Raw genomic sequence first — 20,181 nt, 5'->3', positions numbered from 1 at the left:
ATCCTATTTCACTGTAAAATATACCCAAGTAATAGAGAGGAATTAAATCAAAACATTCTTCACACATATTGAGATATTCCAAGTTCAAATAGGGAACGTCAGTCTGCATCTCCTACGCATACGTGTATTTCAGATACTCCTAAGATACCTTTCCACATTCCCTACTGACTCCATCAAAGTCTGGTGAGTTGTGGGACTCAACAGAATTCAAGTCCCTGACCACTCAGGTACAACTTACTGCTACACTAAGCAGCAACCAGTGTTTTTCCCACCACTATCAATAGAAAGTGAGTCCTCACTGCCTGCACAAGTTTGGGTTACGCTTTCTTTCAGTTTTATTAGTGAATGTCTTGTTTGCTGCTTTCAAACAAGCTATGTTTCTTACACTGAGTGACAAATGTAGGCAAGAGAGGGGCTGTCCTTCAGATTTTACCCCATATTAAAGTGAGGGCTCTTTACTTCATATAGGTCTCACATATTACTAGATAATACCATGTAAGAGTTGGAAGTGCCAACACATCCTGGCTTATTTTAATAAAGTAATAATGCTTTGATAGGAAAATAAACAACCAAACACATCCTGGTTTATTTTAATAAAGCAATATGCTTTGATAAGAAAATAAATAATCTGTGTCAATTTAAAGCTGTACGGAACACTTCTGAGCCATATATGTATATTTAATAAAATATCACTTGTATCTCTGCTTTCTGTCTTGTTTCACTCCTATGAATTATCCATGCTGCTGTAAATGGGCTACTTATAAAACCGAAATATGATCACACCACCCCCTGTAAACAAATCCTTCTGTACTTCCATATGCTTCAGAATAAAGAACAAAACTCTTCCTTCTGTGTTCCTCTCAAGCTCAACTTGGCCTCTACCTTTACTTCCCCAAACATACCAGTCCTTATGATGTTGATACATTTTCCTGAATTGCACTTCATCTTTCTCTCCTGCATACTTTATTCAGCTACAATCTATTATCCTTCACAACTCATCACAAGTGTCATCTTTTCTGGGAGAAGCTGACCTTTCCACCCCAACATAGAATCGGTGTCTCTCCTTGTGCTCCCGTACAGCACTGTGCATACCTTTATGATAGTTATGAAAAGGTATTAAACTGATTGGCTTCATTGTCTTTCTCTAAACAATTAGACTGCAACATCCAAACAGAAGGGTTTAGCTCCTAAGAAAGTGCCTAATACAAAACTCCTTAAATATTTTACATAAACTGTTGAACAAATAAAATTTGACTGTACAAAAATAAATAGAACATTGTTCCTTGTCCCTAAGGAGCTGGCCATCTAGTGTGAACAGATGCTTTTCAACTTATTAGTCTATATGCAAAAATTATGAATAGGTTTTATCCATGTAGTAACTTTTTTAGATTTTTATTCAGGACCTACCGGAATCTGTTTTTTTTTGTTTTGTTTTGTTTTTTTTTTTTGGTGTGTGTATGGGTGTAGGGTTGGAAGATGAAGAGAAAAATGGCTTAAAGACTCTGGTATTTTTGTGACGACGTTGTTTAGCTTTTTTGCTAAAGTTTAGACTTTGAAGTGCCAATATGTGGATCAGGTAACATCTCTTCTCACCCTGCGCAGAACTTCCATCTGTTCTGAGCAGACAAAGTCTTCTTAACTGTCAGTGTACTTGAAACACTTAAATGGGCATCTAGCCAAATGTTCTTATGTAACAGTTGGTTTTACATACAAGTAGACAGCAGGGAGAAGGGCAACAGAAATCAAATTTCAGTGAAAAGGAACGGGAAATGTAACAGAAGATGGTTCGTGTGTCATTTAGGAAGCTGTCACCATGCAGTTGTGGACATAGTGTGATATTGAGCATGAACTCTCCCTCCTTGAAATTAAAAACTCTTTCCTCATGTTTCTTCCATTACCTATTATCAGTGACTGTAAGTCAAGAAGCTTTATTAAAATCGTGGTGGTGGTGGTGGTGGTGAAATAAATTTTTCAAACAATTCATATCCTCCGGAAACATGCATACAGCATTTTAGAGGTTGTTTTCCTTCTACCCATCAATTTCTCCCACTCTAATCACTCCACCAAACACACACACACACACACACACACACACACACACACACACACACAGAAACTCATATACTTGGCATTAGAATAATTAAATGATGATTCAGTGATAAGGATAGGGATATGCCACATTCCTCACATGCATAACTGTAGGAAAAAGATGGAGTTCCATTAGTCTGTATGTCCTAAGAAAGAAAGTGTAGTAGGAGAGGGAGGAAGGGAGGGAGGGAGGGAGGGAGGGAGGGAGGGAGGGAGGCAGGGAAGGAAGGAGGGAGGGAGGGGAGAGAAAACAAAGAAATAAACAAAACATAAACAATAGAGAAACAAAGAAAAAAACAGAAAAGAAAGAAAGGAAGAAAGAAAGAAAGAAAGAAAAAAGAAAACTGCTAATTTCTTGAGTTCCTGTGAAGATGCAACCATCTAAAATTATGAGACACTACAAGGGTAAGATGTTTTTGTTTGTTTGTTTTTTCATTCGTCTGCAGCTGGTACTTGGGAGGCTGACAACATGGTGAAATTACAGGATTAAAAGATCAAGAGTGTGCCAGCCTACTTCTTTACTGGGCCAGGGAACCTGCCTTGGAATTAAAGCAAGGGGCTTTACAGAGTGGAAAAGATCTGCAGAAGTGTAGGAGGTAAAAGCCATTACTTTGATCCAGTATTCTACCTCACCCTCATTTCTAAAGAGCCACTGTGCAAGGAAAGGAAAGGACTATGTAGTTGTGAGTTCTACTGGATTTAGGGACAGACTATTAGGGCTATTCTTACAGGAACCACTGACTGATGAGATGTAGGGGACATTTTATATATACCCAGATAAACTTGAAATTGCATTCAGCATTGACCGAGTACCTAATCTGTGCTTTGTCACATACCAATTATAAGAAGTTATAGATTTATTGAAACTAGTTCATGATACTATTATATTGCTTTACCCTAGTTTTCTTTCCTGGCTCTAGAAGTTATATAAAAATAATCTGTGCTATGAACATGACAAACATTTATTTATTTTTATTGTGTGTTAAATTCCATGTATATAACATAACTAGCTGTCCATGTAGAAATAAGATAGGGAAGATTTCTCAAATACCTAATATATGGTATTGGCAAAAGTTACAAACAGGTTCTTTTAATTTCTCCCATTAGTTCTTGTAGCTTGTCATAGGTTGAATAGTGATATCAGATACAAATTATTAAATGAGTAAAATGATGTGTATCTACCATGCATGGGTAGAAGTAGAAACTAGCACTATCTAATTAGTTACTTACTTAATTGTGCTTCTTAGTACAATTTAGGTAATGTCTCCCAAGTTGTTTCTTTTGTTAAACAATTGATGGAAGATATTAGAGTAAACACAAGTCTAATTTAAACATGAATGACTTTATTATTAACCATAGCTCATTTTCATCTCTTCTATTGTATTGCTTGTTTTTGTATTTTTTTTTATCCTCTCTATTACCTATGATAAATCTCAGTCCATTTTTTTTTTGACCATCGTTTTTGCTTATATTCACCTATCAGTTGAAATAACGGTATTACGTAACTTATTAGTACATCTTTGCTGCTGATTCTGAGCTTTAAGAGCTCTCAAACAGATATTAAATTTTCTCAGAATAAATTATCCAGCCTTTTTAATTTATTTTAAAATCACTGGTGTTTACTCTCAGCTTTTCAAACTGCCTGGCTCTAAGATTCGGTATCAGCTTCTTCTCACCTGTGGGTTTCAACTATCATAAAAGACAAGCATACTCTTTTTGGTTGCTGTTGTGTTTCTCCACAGTACATAAGATAAAGTTATAACTCTTCCACAGAGTCCCAGCCTGTTCACCTGGAGCTTTGTGTGTTTATTTTAATTTGGAGTAGGACATCATTAAGCCATTTGAAATAAAAATAAAATAAAAAAAGCCTTTAAATAGTTAGAGCATATTACTTTATCATGATTCCCATTTAAAAGTACATAGTCAGATAAACTTCAATTATGTAGAAAATGTGCTTGTGCCATCTAGGAAAATTTAGTTGTTTAATTATCAATTTCAAATGCTGCATGTTATCATATAGTAACATTTTGACCTATGAATCTAATATTATATACCACAGCTTCCTTTACCCTCTTGCAAAATTCCCAAGTATGTAAGTGTTTATCACTCAAATCCTTTGAATCTCCAATAGTTCATTGAGAATAGGCCACATTAATTTCTTTAATATTCTAAGTATCTCTTGCTATGACTATGTGGTCTCATAATATTATTATCTTCTAATATCATTTACCCAGTTCATGACTAATCTTTAATTTGAAGTAATTAACTGCAATGTGGTAAATAAAGATTTCAAAAAAGACTTCTTTGTTGTTCGGTTTTAAGAAAAACTATAAAGCTCAAAAACAGTTATGCCAAAGAAGTTATGCCAAAGTGACTTCTATATTTCATTTTATTACCACATTTTAAGAGTCATCATACTCATTAATGATACTAATCTTTCATAAGTTTCTTTCATTTTCAAGTAAGTTGCTTGTCAACATAATTACTTTTTATAATTAAATGAAAATATTTACACATATGTTAAAAATCACCTATGTCTTATACATTTTAAATGTGTTAATGGCTAGGGAAGAATTGAAAATATTCTTTTAGGAAACAACAGCATTTAAGCATACTAAAATGTATCAAGATTAAAAGAATATGCTATATTGTCACAAATTGTATTTTCCAAAATATGGCGCAATGACATCCCGGATTCCACATATTCTTTCACAATTTGTCTTGCCACATTCCCATCAAGATTTGGGGTTTAAATGTACTTCCCTTAAATCTTGGTGGACTTGTGACATACTTGTAATCTACAATTTGTGAGGGAATTGATACTGTGTGACTTCTAAGGCTAGGTTATAAAAGGCAATACAGTTTCTACCTGGATCGCCTGTTTGAATCCCAAACCTGCCATGGAAGAAGTCTAACATCATCATGCCAGAGAGGCAAGTTTGGAGCGCTCTCAGCTTTATAGCTTGCTGGCCACGTGAGCAAGCCATTTTGGTCACTCAGCCTAGTGGAGCCTTCAGATGACTAAAGCCCCAGCTGACATGTGGCTGCAAACATAAGAGAGACTCTAAGTTAGAACGTCCAAGCTCAGTGCTTCCTGAATCCCTGACACACAAAATTCTCAGTAAAACAATGATTGCTTTAAGCTACCAATTTTACGGGTAATTTGTTGTATAGAAATGATACCCAGCACAGATATTTGGGATTGGATTGGGTGATGCCATAAAAAACAAACAAACAAACAAACAAACAAATGAAACCCGAAAACACATGACATTTACTTTGGGAATGGCCAGTGGACAAAGAACAGAATGTGGGAGAGTCTTGAAGAGAGCTCAAAGATGCTGTTAGTGTGGACTTAAAATGTTGGAGTCTGGAAAAAAGGGTAGATCCCTTTTCCCACCTGATTATCATGCATGATCACCCATGATGACTAGTCATTCCCGCTTTTGGTACTTTAATTTTTACCAGTTTTAAGATAACTTGGTTTATACTTCTATATATTCCTTAACACATACAAAGAAAAAGAGAAATAAGTATTTATATTTATAGACTTACGAGATTAGAGAAATAGAGGACACATGTACCTGCAAGAAAGAACTTTTTACATTTCCATCCCTTTTGTGTTGTGAAAATATTAAAATTTAAACTAAAGAACTATTAGTGGGGGGTAGTTGGGCTAAATAATACATACTTAGTGCATGACAGGTACTGATCCTATCCCACCTGGACTGTGGGGCATGGTGAGACATGCCCTTTCTTCACTCCTCTCACACTGACTACCTCACACACCACCATGCTGCACCTAGTCAGATGCCTGCCTAGACTGAAGGACACAGAGTGATGCACAGAGCTGGTCAGTGGTACAGCACTTGCAACTACAGACAGTATGGTAAAATAACCACAATTTATAAAAAGAAATTTACATTTGGAAAAACAAAAGGACAAAGCAAATCAAACAAAACTAAACACACACACACACACACACGCACACACACACACTACCATTTACTTCCAGTCTTCCTATGTTCCATCAACTGTGCTGAGTAGTCTTTCCTTATTATCTCATTTGTCCTCCAAATATGCATATGAGGAAATTGAGACATAGAAGGTTAAATAAACTATCAAAAGTTACACAGCTAATCATTGACAGAATTTATGAAAAAACAAAAAGAGAAACAAAAAACAGACAACTTCACCTCGAAATCCAAGTCCTTAACTGCTATGGTATATTGCTTATAGAAAAATGCATCTGAAATATAACAGTGGTCTGTCATTAATGGTTTTCTTAACATTAAGAAATTACTTGACCCAAAAGGTCACTCAATCCTACTTTTAGAAAATATAAAATTAAATATGTATACGTATCACAGTATCCAATGCATATATTGTAAAAGGTAAAGGATTATAGATAAAATTGTACTTTTACTATCATTATTGAGATTGATACCACAGGAATGTTTCAGAAGAACTGTGCTGATATTCCTCAGCAGTGGAATAATGCAATTTGACAACAGAAATATTACGGCTGCCTTGTCATTTGTTTCAGTCTTAATTTAGAAAGTAATATTTACTTATCTTGCACAATCTTGAAATCTTGACCTAGTCAGTCTATAAAGCAGAGGCTAGAGTCTGTAAGTGCATTTGAGTGTTTATTTAATTTAATTATACCTATTATTTTTAAGTGTATTTCATTTGAGTAAGAGAGAGCATATCAGGAGGGAAGCCACATAAATCATTTCTTTCGTGAACTCATCACCAAAAAGATACAGAAATATAGAGCCTTTTGTTGTTCTACTTGGCAGAATAAACTAAGACCTCAGAACAAATGGAAGTCTTCCTAAGCTTTTTGTTTGTCTTGTGAGCTGAGATATAAGCAGTGAGCAAGCTTTATGTGTTCAAAAGGCATTACACAGCAGCCAGTGCTTTATGTCTTGTCTAATACATATGGGTGTAGCAGCTTTTCATGAAGGGAGTAGCTCTGCGATTGGAATAAGAAAGGGAATAAATTATCTAATTCTTAGCTAAGGCCAGGAAGGTCAGCCAGAGGAGCACACTTTATTTCACTTGTAGGACTAGCTTGATGTTAGCAACTGTGGCTGGAAGCTTAGGCTTCAATCCAAGCATGACAAGAAAAATATAAAAAATAAATAAATAAAGTGAGGCAGCAAAAACATGGGAGAAATCAATAGACTAAATGAGGCTGTGTTTGTTTTTCATTTAGTTTTGTATGTTAGAAAAATTGATTTGTCATCCAAACAATAAAATCCATGAGAGCTAATTAAATACAAATCTCTTAGTACCTACATTGTCTCTCAACAAAGTATGGTATTAAAATGTCAGTAACAGTAACAACCTAAGAAGCCAACAGAAATGGAATCAATGACCCACATGCAGAAATCATATGAGAGGAGTTTAGATGGTCAGAATTTCTTCTACTATTGAGACATTTTTATCTCATACCTGTATAACACATTATTTTAAACAGAATTCAGGAGGAAAAACATTGCCACAGATATTTCTCATGACATTTAACATAAAATGTCTTTATTATTAAAAAGGAGTTTTAAAATAAAAAGGTTAAACTGATTATCAATCTTCGTAGCTTTGTCAAAATGTATGCATTAGGCTGTATCATGTTGTTTGATAGTAAATTTGATGGAGATATTTCTAATTTTTAAAATAATATATTATAAATTTGGGAACATTTTATTTTTCAAAATACATTATGAAATCAATGTTTCATATTTGACATAATAGATTATTATATTGAGTTTTATATAGTGGTATTTTTATTTGATTCAATGCTTAAGTAATAACATGCTAAAATTTTCAAGAATATTTAGATGTGCTTATTATTTTCAATATATAAGATATGAAATGTTTGTTCGACAAACTGAACACCCATACATTATATTAACTAATCTAGTAATCAAAAAAAAAAAAAGTCTAATCTCCATAGCCTGGGACATCATAAATGTTAAATATTGAATTTTAGCAGACTAAATCTCAGTTCAGTTGCATACCAAAAGAGTTAAGAGTTTAGAAAGAGAATTAAAAATATTGAGTATAAAATGAGACTAAAAGAATATCAACTGTGTAATTGTTATGGCAAAACATATAGGGAACCCCCACAATTTCTAGGGAGTTAAATGAATCCTCTCAGAAGAGGTGCTATTCAAAGTAAGCCTTGAGAAATAAAGAGTTGTGTGTGTTAATTAAATAGATCTGTGTGTTAGTGAAATAATTTTGACAGTAATGTAAAGAATGTATGGAAACTGAGAGAAGCTGGAGGCAGAAGTATTTTAGTTTCAACATTTTTAAATAAATATATTTAAAATTTTCAGTAATTATAAAATTTATTTGAATTTTTTAAAATAACTACAATTTCAATGAACATCAATATGCATATCAGCTAGATTCAATTTTTAACACCCTGCCACATTTTCTACATGTACATAAAGCAATAATTCAGCATGCACCTACTAAAAATAGGGATATTTTCTAAATACCATTTAATAAAAAAAATTCCCTAAAACAGTTAAAATCCAGGCCATATTTTAATTTTCATAATTGTCTCAGACATGCCTTTACCCTTTTTCAATGTTTACACACTGTATACTGGTATCTCTTTAGCCTCCTTTAATCTAGAAAGAGATCACCATCTTACAGTTTCCTCATGGCAAAGCTTTTCTGAAGAGACAAGTGCTGTTATCTTACAAGAATGTCACAGTCTGGATTTGTCTGATTATGTCTTTGAGGTGTGATTAAATTTATTTCTCTACCCCTTGTATTTCCAAGAAAATAGAAGTTAGGTTTAAAGAACTGTTTAGATTCTGGTGAGACTGTATTTGGTGCGGACTCTTAAGAGGTAACATGCCATCGTGATGCACATCAGGACCCTCAATTAGCAACACAGTACGATTGTGTAAGAGGGTGCTATGGCTCATTTCACTTCTTTGTAATAGTCTTTTGTTTTTATCTGTTCACTTTTTGAAGGAGAGCTTTGCTGTTATGAATGATGCTACCACGAGCATATAGCATGTGTGTATGTGTGTATGTGTGTTTGTGTGTGTGTGCACGCATGCTTATTTATCTAGGATATAAATCTAAAAGGGAATTATCAAGTAATAAGCTATATTCATGTTTCATATTTAAAAAGTAATGGGAATTATTTTCCAAAGCTGTTGCACCAGTTTACACTTTTTATATTTTACTCTCACCCCTCTATTTAATCTTTACCCATAGTGTTGTCAGACAGATTTTGTCAATTGCTTAGTTTTACATAGATTCCTTTATTGTTTTGTATTTTACTGAAACTATAGGTAAAGAAGTAGATTAAAATAGCACAGGAGGGAACGTGGGCGATGATGGCTATGTTAACTATTTTAACTGTGCTAAGGGGTATATATATCAAATTGTATACTTTACATATGTATAGTTGATTGTATGTCAATTATACCTTAATGAAACATAAAAGTGTCTTATATTCATAAAATAAGCCACTTTTCACAATATACTGTTTGTATGTACTATTTAATATAGTTTCGTAGTTTTTGCTTTGTTCATTCCTAATGAGAAGTTCATTTTGCATCTATTTTTGATTTATATTTTTTCCCTTTGTTCAAAAACATAACCAAGACTAGAACTTGTCCGCCAGTAGTTCATTTGGAAAGCATGCAAAAGCATGAGAGAACAAAGAGCAGGAGACAGAGAAAGCCAAAACAAATACAGATTGAATTACTAAACTGGTTACCACTGTGTGCAACTATGGCTCACTCTTGCTGAGGACCCTCTCCGCAAGATTCAATGATGAGAATTTTGTTGTTATTTTTTTACTTGTTTCTGTATGTATGTATTTTATTTTTCCTAATATCACCATGTTTATTATTATTGCAAAAGAACAGTTTTCCCATCATTAGTAAAATAGAATACATGTAATATATTTAAAGATCTGCATCTAGATCACACAAAAAAAAAGAAAAAAAAAAAGAGGGAAGGGAAGAAAAAAGCAGAATACAAAATTGAAGCTGAGGAACATAATAAACACTTGATTGAATTCTCACAACATGTAAAGGATTGGCCCGTTGCACATAAAGTTGAAATCAGAGGTTAGACTGAAGGGATGTGGCATCGGGAACTAACAGTATGGTGATTTAAAAATAGGACTACATCTTTCACTCTCCTTCCAAAATGTGGTGGGTGCTATGTCCCCTCTAAGAGAACTTTCAAACTTTGCTTTGCTTACATGCATAACAACTCTAGGAGCCCTCAGCCACAATGTAAATAGTTCAAACACTCAGTAATCACCACGCTGTGAGGAAACTCAAGTCACATGAGAGGCCACATGTAGGTCCCATTCCTAGTTGATCTGGGTGTAACAAGTCATATTAGCCTAGATGACAGAAATGTGAATGAAGTATAAAGATACCTCTTGCCCTCTGTTGCACAAGTGAATTGCAGCTATTTCAATCTTTCCAGTTGAGGCCCCAGATAAGAAATTCAGATGTCTTCTCAGATGTGTCCTATCAGAATGCCTGCCCCACACAATAAAACACTTTGGGATGAATTTTATGCCAAAAACTGATATAAATAGCATATGCTATAGGCACTAAAATTGCTTTCTTGTATAGTTCTTGTTTATATGTAGTAATAAGGTTATATAATGAGTTAGGAGAGTGTTTCTCATTTTCTTTTTTTCTCTGTTAAAAGAGTTTCAGACTTGAACTCTGTTCTTGAATCACCTTACTTATTCAACAGAGACACTTGCATTTTGTATAAATCATCTTGTCTTTTTCCTGTATTCTTTCCAAGCCTGTTGTCTTAATTATATTTTTTTGTATTATAAAGTTTCATCTTTCCAGTGCCTAATCTTCTGTGAGTTTAGGAAAAAAGAACAAAAGACTCATAATTACAGTCAGCATCTCTTTGCTTTTTGAAGTGTTCTATCCATGTCTTGAACATTTCTAATCATGGGAGACATTTTTTGAGACTTGGATTTCTATTTTTTTTCCCCATCTCACAGGCAGGCATGCAGTATTGACTCAATTACGTGTAGCCTAGTTATGAACTAATATCCTCGGTTAGTTTTAAATAGCTACCCTTAGCAAGTGGCTTCTTTTGAAATATGTTTTTGTTTGAACATTTCAAGTGGCAGCAGATATTAAAATAAATATAAATATTGAAACTGTTGTGTTTTAAAAATTAACCAGACTTAGTGTTTAACTTTCTTTTCAAGTGAGCACAAAGGGGAAAGAACCTAGAGTAAGGCGAGTTCTCCTCCCCTGTTCCTGTTTGTCTGTCTGTGGTGGTTTCTGTTTCCAGGGAGGTGTGGGGAGATCATAAGTCATTCCTCTCCCATTGATGCCTCTTGATACATTTGGAGGACCGGTCTGGTTTCCGATTTGCCTGGGATCCCATAAAGATATGGGATCCTTCAATAAAGGATAGCAAACAGAGGGGGAAAAAAAAGTTAATCAGGCTTCAGCCTATTCCTGCAGATCAAAAATGCTAATGAAAGGGAAATCCTTTTCTTTTTTTTTTCGGGGGGGGGGGGGCGTCAGGTATTTCCTTCTGTATTGTTCCATTTAATTTAAACACCGCACTTCTTGCTATTTGTTATTATCAACACACTTAAGAGATGAGCATCCTGAATTTCACAGGGATGCATTTATTGCTGCAGGACATATAGCTAATAAATGGCACACCTGAAATTTGAAGCTAAAATCTTTTGATTCCCAGGACTTACATATAAACACTGAACCCACTTCCTACTATATACAAAGTAGTCAGGAAAATATTAACAATTATTTGTAATGTTATTACTCAAATACTATTTCATTATGTGTATTTTAGATGGTGTCAGCAATTGCAATTTTTCTAGAAGTCCTACAACAAGAAGTATATCACTCATTTAAACGGTATTTCTATGCTAATTTGCTCTTTTAGATATTTCAGCCAATTTAGTTTCCCATAGATAATATACATATATGTGTCTTTTATACTTTTTACATTATGTAATTTATTTCTCTATGTTTAGAAGCACACGTTTATTTTAATGAAATGACCAAAAATTTATTAAAAATGTTCTATATTTTCATTTCATTAATGTATCCAGAGCCCAACTTCTAGTTTTTTGTTTTATTCAGAATGTGTTGAGAACCAAAAAAAAATTAAAAGGTTTTGTTCTTATTGATTGTACTTAATTTTTTTTCTATCTGGAGAACATGTTTCTTCTTTTTATGTACAAGCACATAGACTTGTTAGTTTTCTTAGAAAACTTGGTTTTTTTGAGTATCAAAAAGAGGATAGTTTATTGAAAGCAAAGAGTCAGAGCTCCCAAGCGGGAAGGGGTCCCAAATGGGGGTGCCCCTTAGAAAACTTTCTGAATCTTTCAATATTGCTTTCATTCAGAAATGAGGATCTCCTTATATTTAAATTTGTGATTGTAAATCATGCTTACTTTTCTAGTTATAAGAAACTGTTTTGTTATTATTAAAAAAAAAAATAGCAAGTCAGTATACAAGGATAAATTAAGTACCATTGCCAACACTAATGACAGGAAATAAAGTTTCGGTTAATCTATCATTTTTTTGTTTAAGAATTAGTAATACTTCTGTGGAAGAGAACAAGAAATGACAGATTAAAAAAATGATTGTGATAGGTACGTGAAATCTTGAACAAGAAAAAAATAAAATTATCTGAATAGGTAAACACATGATTGAATGCTTGAACAAGGACAGGAAAGAAATACACCCTTAAGCCAACTCGCTCAAACACTTATAGAGAGGAGTACAATACTTCGAAGGCAAAGTTCACCATTCCAGGAAGTGACCAGCAACAAAGGGAGCAGTGGATTACATCAAAAAGAGAAGAAATAGGTCAAGAATGTAATGCTGAGGGGAACCTTCCAAGAGTTCAAAAGAAATTTACCCTCCAAGAATTGGCTCTTTCACTCAATGCTTACTCCTTAAAAAGAGATTTGCATTTACACATTGTATTTCAATTATATTGTCTTTAAAAATAGTATCTTAAGCTAGATCATATTCTCCTATCTGATATACCCTATGAAATCTCTTCATTCTTTTGGTAATATTTATACTACACTACCCTGGTTTTCATTCTTTCTCTGAGTGTGTGTGTTTATGTGTATGTGTGTGTGTGTGTGTGTGTGTGTGTGTGTGTGTGTGTGTTTTCTTTTGTTTATTTGTTCTTTAGTGGTCTCCTTCATGACATGATCTTCCACTGTTACTTATAAAAATTATTTTTATGAAGAGACTTAAGATGTTTTATATGTTCTGTCCATTAATTCTACATATAAGCAATTCTCTTAAACTAAAACATGAAAGATAATTTTATTTTTTTTCGTCAGAAAATATATTTATTATTGATAGTGAGTGAAGTAAAGATGTCAGTATCACGATAGAGAAGCGCTTATATAAGCGAAGGTTGCCTTTACGTTGATAAAAAAGGCCTCATTTCACTTGTAATCATAAACATTATTCCAGTAAAAGAGGTACATTTTCTCTCCTTTTTTACATGATCTTCCTACATGATCACCATAAGTTAAAATGAAACGGCTCTTATATAGTCAAAGGAGAAAAGAAAAAGAGAAACCCAACATGCCGCAGTCTAGAAAATTCCGCCCAGCGTTGTTGGCCCCAGGTTGAGGTGTTTTGCCCTGTCCTCTCCCCACTCCAATGACCTTACCGCCCAATTCAAACCCCTGAGCTTTGGTGGAGTGGAGGTTCACCTAACGATGGAGACTAGTTAGAAAAGAGAGCTGAACAGAAAGGACAAAAGGTAGAGAGGGCTACCTTTTTCTTTTTGTCATCATATTGCGGTTTATTAACACTGCAGCACGTCCTTGGTGACTGACCCCTGACCGAGGCCTTAGCTTTCTTTCCAAATCATCGTTGATCACATGGTAACAGGTTTCTTTCTGTTCCCTCTGCTCTCCAGGGCTCCTCTTTACTGGTCTTCTCTGCAAATAGGTTACTTTCTTACTAGAAAAAAAAAAAAAAAATGTTCCGCCTCTGGAATTAACGTTGAAGGAGCTTTGCGTGCTGTACGTTGATTTTATCCTCCCTTCTCAAGCAGGCTCTGTTTGGCCTGAGTCACACAGCGCATGCACTGGTCAGTCAGAGCAGAGCAGCTGAGGGTCTGCTGGCTGTTCTGGCGGTAACACTGGAGAATTTGGGCCTGCAGGTCAGCGCAGACTGCGTGAACCTCATACCGCCTGCACTTTGCTTCCACCTCTTCAGCAGCTTTCTGGTACTGTTTGGTGGTGACTCTGTAGAACTCGGAGCTCCTCACCTCCAGTCTAGCCAGCTGCTCTGTGTAGAGCGTACCCTGCTTCTTTAACACTCGATTTTTCTCTTCCAGCTGCTTAGCCAGCAGCTTTGCCTTGGAGCCCTTTTCCTCACTGGATATCCTCTCGTGGAGAATAGGTCTGGTCAGCTGCTCATTGGCTAAAGCCCTGTCTCGGTCCACTTCTTTCCCTTGTTTTAATCGTTTCTGGTTTTCAAATTCTCTCTTGGCTTGTTCCAGGGCCAGCTCCTCAGCTACTCTTTTCAATTCTTCATTAGACACTGAGGCACCATAAGCACCAGAATACCGCTGAGACTTCGTTGGAGATGTTTCCTCGTACCACCCATCACATTTTCCGAAAGCCGGATGCCCTTCACCACGGTGAGGTTCTCATTCTCTTCCACCTCGAAGGTGACCCGGCGGGTGCTGGCGGTCCTGCCCATGGCTTCTTCTGTCCCCGCAGAGACCTAGCGTGGACCCACAAGCAGCTCAGGCCCCATGCACACACATGCCCGGACTTTTTCCTTGCACAGCGGGTGCAAGGCCACAACCCCCTATATTTTCTTTTATCTATCTACCTATCTATCCATCCATCCATACCAAACTTTATCATTAAGGTATTATTTATGATACTATAACAGGATGTAACAAGTTAATATGTCCATCTTAGTGTTAATGACAAGTACTACCTCCTCCTAAATTGAGATGCCGGGGGATATTACAAGTAAGGAAAACTGATCCTGCTCTCTTTATATAGCATTCATTACTAATTTATACACACAAATACAAGAAATTAAAAATAATTGGGTTGTTTGAAGAATGTTGATGTCCTACTACCCTTTTCCCCCGAAAATAACACCTAGCTGGACCATCAGCTCTAACGTGTCTTTTGGAGCAAAAATTAATATAAGACCTGGTATTATATTATAGTATACTGTACTGTTTATTATATTATATTATATTATATTATATTATATTATATTATATTATATTATATTTATTATATTATATTATATTAATTATATATTATATTATATTATACCCAGTCTTATATTATAGTAAAATAAGACCCAGTCTTATGTTAATTTTTACTCCAAAAGATGAATTAGAGCTGATGGTCCGGCTAGGTATTATTTTCGGGGAAACATGAAAGGTAGGGGGTGCTGTGGTATCTCCCCCTGTGTACCAAGTAAGGGATATTATAAGAGAACGATTCATAGAAATAAGTGATGCTCCCAGATGAGCTACAAGTTTCTAAATTGCAAACACTTGTAGGACCATAATATACTGCCACCAGACTAATGTAAAACATGGTTTTGGAATGCAGCCTGCATTTTCTGTGTTTGGAAAGGCAAAAATGCCAAGTGAACAACAAGGAGAGAAGTGAGCTCCAATTGACTTAAAGAGACTTCTTCCAAGAGTATAACCTGGTAGAGCGTAATGACCTCTAGGGGGCAAATGCCAAGGAAGAAGCCTAAGGGAAACAATAAGTAGGAAACGTTAGATCTGGAGGCAGGGACACTCCTAGGGTTTGCAAGGCCTCAGGCAAATATTTTTTGTAGTGCTCCTGTCTATGAATGAGGTTTGGTTAAAATAGTATCACAAAATATATGATGTCATTCCCTTGCTTGAATTATTTTTGCCTGGTTGTGTCATGGCTGATTTCTTCATTGGCAATGAGTTTTCAGCTTACATGCTACTGTGGTAGGCAAGTTCTTAAGTGACCTTCAATGATATCTATGTCCCGGTATTCATGCTTCTATACTCTTATACTTGTGTAATTATTTCCCTTTGAGTGTGGACTGGATGTACTGATCTGCTTAGAATGAATAGTATATGGCAGAAATGACGCAATGCCACTTTTGAAATTAGGTTATAAAAAGACTGTGTCTTTCAATTTAGGTATGTTCTGTCTTGGATTTTCAGCCCTGAGGGAAGCCACTTGCCACACTGTGCAGCAGCCATGTGTAGAGGTTCGGGTGTTGAGAGATTGAGCCTTGGAACAACCATATGAGTAGACCTGGAACAGATCTTCCACTGTTGAGTTTTCAGATGAGGCCACACCCTCACCTGAAAGTTTGACTACATCTCTTAAGAGACTTTGAGCCAAAGACAATCAACGAGTCATTCCCAAATCCTAAGTTACATAACTAAGAAAATTATTTTTTTTGTTTTTGCTTTTGGCCACTAAATTTTCAGTTGTTACTGTATAATAAATAATACATTCACTTGCTACCTAATCCATTCACTTTTCTGATCTCCCTATCTTTATAGCTATACTTGTAATTATTTAACCTTATTTTATGATACTTTTCACTACATGATTCTCCGCCCCTACACCATTTTCCAATTTATTTGCTGTCTCTTTGATCTAGAATATAATCTTGAGGAGGCCAAGAAATTGTACTGTTTGAAACTGTATCCTCAGTGTTATGAAATAGCATGTGTCACATGATAGCATTCTTAATAAATATTTGATGAATTAATAGCGTATATAATTTTACAAACTAAGTAGTTTATCTTAACACAAGCATTTTTTTTACATTATTCAAAACTTAGTACCTTTACTGATTGTGTGCTACTGCACTGTATGGATTTATAATACACATATAATAAACACAAAGAGAAATTCATCAGTGTATCAGTGCATGATATATAAGCCCCTGTATGATTTATTTTTTTCTATTTTACTTCTATCTTAATTTTATATTCCAGGAAAAATAATTGCTTGGATTTTTTTAATATTCAGATTTATGCTTAAATGCTAGTTCCTCTGCCTGGAATGATTTTGTTCTGTCATTTTTGGGGCTATATATAATGAAATATTTAAGAACTGTTGCTTTAAACCCAAAAAAATTTGGCTGAAACAAGTATGGCTCCACTACTAAATTATCTCATAAACAATTATTACTCATTAATATACATTTAGACTTTCTCTTACATTAAAAAAAAATATATATATCTTCAAGCTCCTAAGAGGTTTGGGCAGAGACAGAATTGACAAAGATTATTCTTACTGTATTGTAAGATTTTTCTCTACAAAAGCCCAGGCCAGTCTGTCCCTTAGACTAATCCCTAGTGGACAAGACATTGCAACAGGAAACCGGATCCATGTCTGCATCCTCCCTGTGATCCACCATTCTTATAGTAGGTGGTGTGAGTGACCCTGTCTGTGTTTATATTTATATTTCTTTTTAGAATTGAAAAACAATACCTAGAACCTTTAACTTTGTCATGAAATAAGAATCAGTCTGGAAATGCAACTCAACTTAAAAAACAAAAACTTGTATTCAGCATTGGGGCAAGCTCATAGTGAGAAATAAAAAAGAGCAGGGCACAGACTAGGGTCAATCATTTTGAGAGCAGATTATAATGGAAAACTTTTTGTTTCACAAATATCAGAAAGATGAACAGATTACATCACAATGTTCCATTATTGAAAATATTTCACTGTGACACCTGGTAACTTCTATTCATCTTTTAAGCTATAACCTGTGAGTCACCTCCTTCTGAAACTCTTTTCTGACTCAGATCCCATGTTGCATTACTTTTTTTTTTCCTTTGTGTTCTGTATTCCTTGAACACTTCTTTACCACAGCTTACAATGTTTAGTCTCTTTATAAAAGCACTAGTTTGAACTAGGTTATATTAGGCTAAAAGAAAGGTCCCAGTTGCTTCACTTTAGTACTCTCGTGTATACTATATCATACTTACTACTAAGTAAAAAAAAAATAAAAATAAAAAAATAGGCCTTTATATTTCTAGTATATAAAAAAGGAGACCTATGTGTCCTGTATCAATCAGTTGAAGATTCAGAGTAGAATCACCCATGGAGAGGAAACACTCCCTCATTCCTGACAGGTCTCCCATTCATGGCTGAAACAGGAAAAACAGGACCTGCTAGGGCAGTGGCTCTCAAAGTGTGGGTAATGAACTAGCCATCAACACCGTGGAACTTAGAAATGTAAATTCTCAGGCTCCTCACAGAAATACTAAAGCAGAACCCTGGGGTGGGCCAAAATCTGTTTTAACATGCCCTCCAAGTGAGCTGATTCTGGCTAAAGGTTGAGAACTAAGGTTCTAGGGCAATACTCATTGTGCAAAAATATTGGAGCCAGTTGTGAGGCTTTTAAAAATTGTATATGTGGCCTTACTTCCTTCAAGGAAATTCTCATATGTTCCCTTGTAGGTTTATAGGCCACAGTGACAACTGATAAAAATACTGTCGTGTGACAGAGTGGGTTCCTCTGATAACTGGCATCATGTATGTCTATCACATTCAGTTCTTCTCTGATCAATAATACAATTTGTGCTTTTTATTCACATGTTTACACTTCAGTACGGTGGCCTTTAGTAGGCAAACATAATGTACGGAACATTCTGTAAAATGAAGTATAATATATTTAAAGATGTTTAAAATCAAAATTTGATCTAAATATAAATGTTTTCATAATATACCTGATAACTGGTCTAATTTTTAAAAAACTGAAGAAAATTGTACATATGTACAGACAACACAAAAATAATATTGAAATCAATCCTTAATTGATGGTAAAAAAAAAAAAAAACAACAACATTTTTTTACCTAATTTATATAGTTGCTGGAAAGGCAGAGAGGAATTTCCTCAAAGACACAAATTTCCACGTAGCCATTAAATAGTGGTTTCAACACCAAGAGGCTTTTTTTGTTGATGGCAACATGATAAAATATTTATATTCCAAAATGCGTGCTTAAAGTGTAGTTGACAGTGAAATAGAATATCCAGATGATCTATTGTACTACATAATGTAAAATGCCATCCATTATATTTGAGTGACGAGTTTGGCAATAAATAGTTTCTATACTTTTGCCTTATTAACGTAAATTATTAAGTACCTTGGATAGGAAAGAGGTCAGAGACAAATTTAATTATTGGCAGTATTCTTAGAGAATCAACATCACATGTATATCTTCATAGTGTTTTAGTAACTATTTAAATACTATCATTTAAATACTGATGTTGCTGACTAATGTTTTATGTTAAGAAGCAAGTTTGCTTCACAACATTAGATGCTTTTATTGTCTAATATATTTTGACATGCTATGTTACTATCCTTTGCATTAAGCATGAACTTGCCTTTAACTCTTGTAGACTGAAAGCAAGTAGTGCAAGCAGAAGTTACTTAGAGACATTATCAGAATTAGCATCTGCACTAGATTAATCTGGGATGTTTATACATATTCCATTTTATTCCTCTTTTTTCTACATATATATTCAATATACAATGCATGTATGGAATTAATTTTGATGCAGTGTCTCAATACTAAACTCATTAATATATGTTTTTATCCCTCTAAATATTTGTTTACTTTTAAATAAAATCTATAACCTTTACAATCCACCTAAAAAGACATATGAGAAAGTGTTGAAGTTATATTTAATAACACATGAACTTTCTCACATGGACGCCAGAAATTATAAGACAGTGACTATAACAGTAAACTTCAATATTTTAGTCAAAAGAGTATGCATTCTTTATTTTATCTCACCTAGGATTAGGTTGTATCACATAAAATTTTAATTGCACCTTTTTACATGATTATGAAGATCAGATTTCTAATATGAAAACAGTCATTAATTTGCATGTGCATTTCCCCTATTAATTCTATCTTACTTCACATTTCAAATGAAATTCTCCAAACTTGCATTATTTTAACTACAAATTAATAATAAAGCTCATGGCAAGGTAGTTAGTACTCCTAAAAGAATGGAATTTAGTTAATATGTGTATTGTCTTTCAGTGAAT

The 20,181-nt window shown here is 34.6% G+C and overlaps 1 pseudogene; it reads right to left on the bottom strand.

Moving 5' to 3' along the window:
- Window positions 1–14,163: 14,163 nt before the first annotated feature.
- Window positions 14,164–14,854, bottom strand: LOC109433761 (MICOS complex subunit MIC19 pseudogene; annotated as a pseudogene).
- Between the last annotated feature and the right edge of the window lie 5,327 nt (window positions 14,855–20,181).

Source organism: Rhinolophus sinicus, chromosome 2 (assembly GCF_057876585.1).
Source record: "Rhinolophus sinicus isolate RSI-liver-muscle chromosome 2, RSI-T2T, whole genome shotgun sequence".
In the NCBI taxonomy this organism is placed as follows: domain Eukaryota; kingdom Metazoa; phylum Chordata; class Mammalia; order Chiroptera; family Rhinolophidae; genus Rhinolophus; species Rhinolophus sinicus.
Note: the sequence above shows the minus strand (reverse complement) of the source record. Positions and strands in the feature narration are given on the sequence as shown.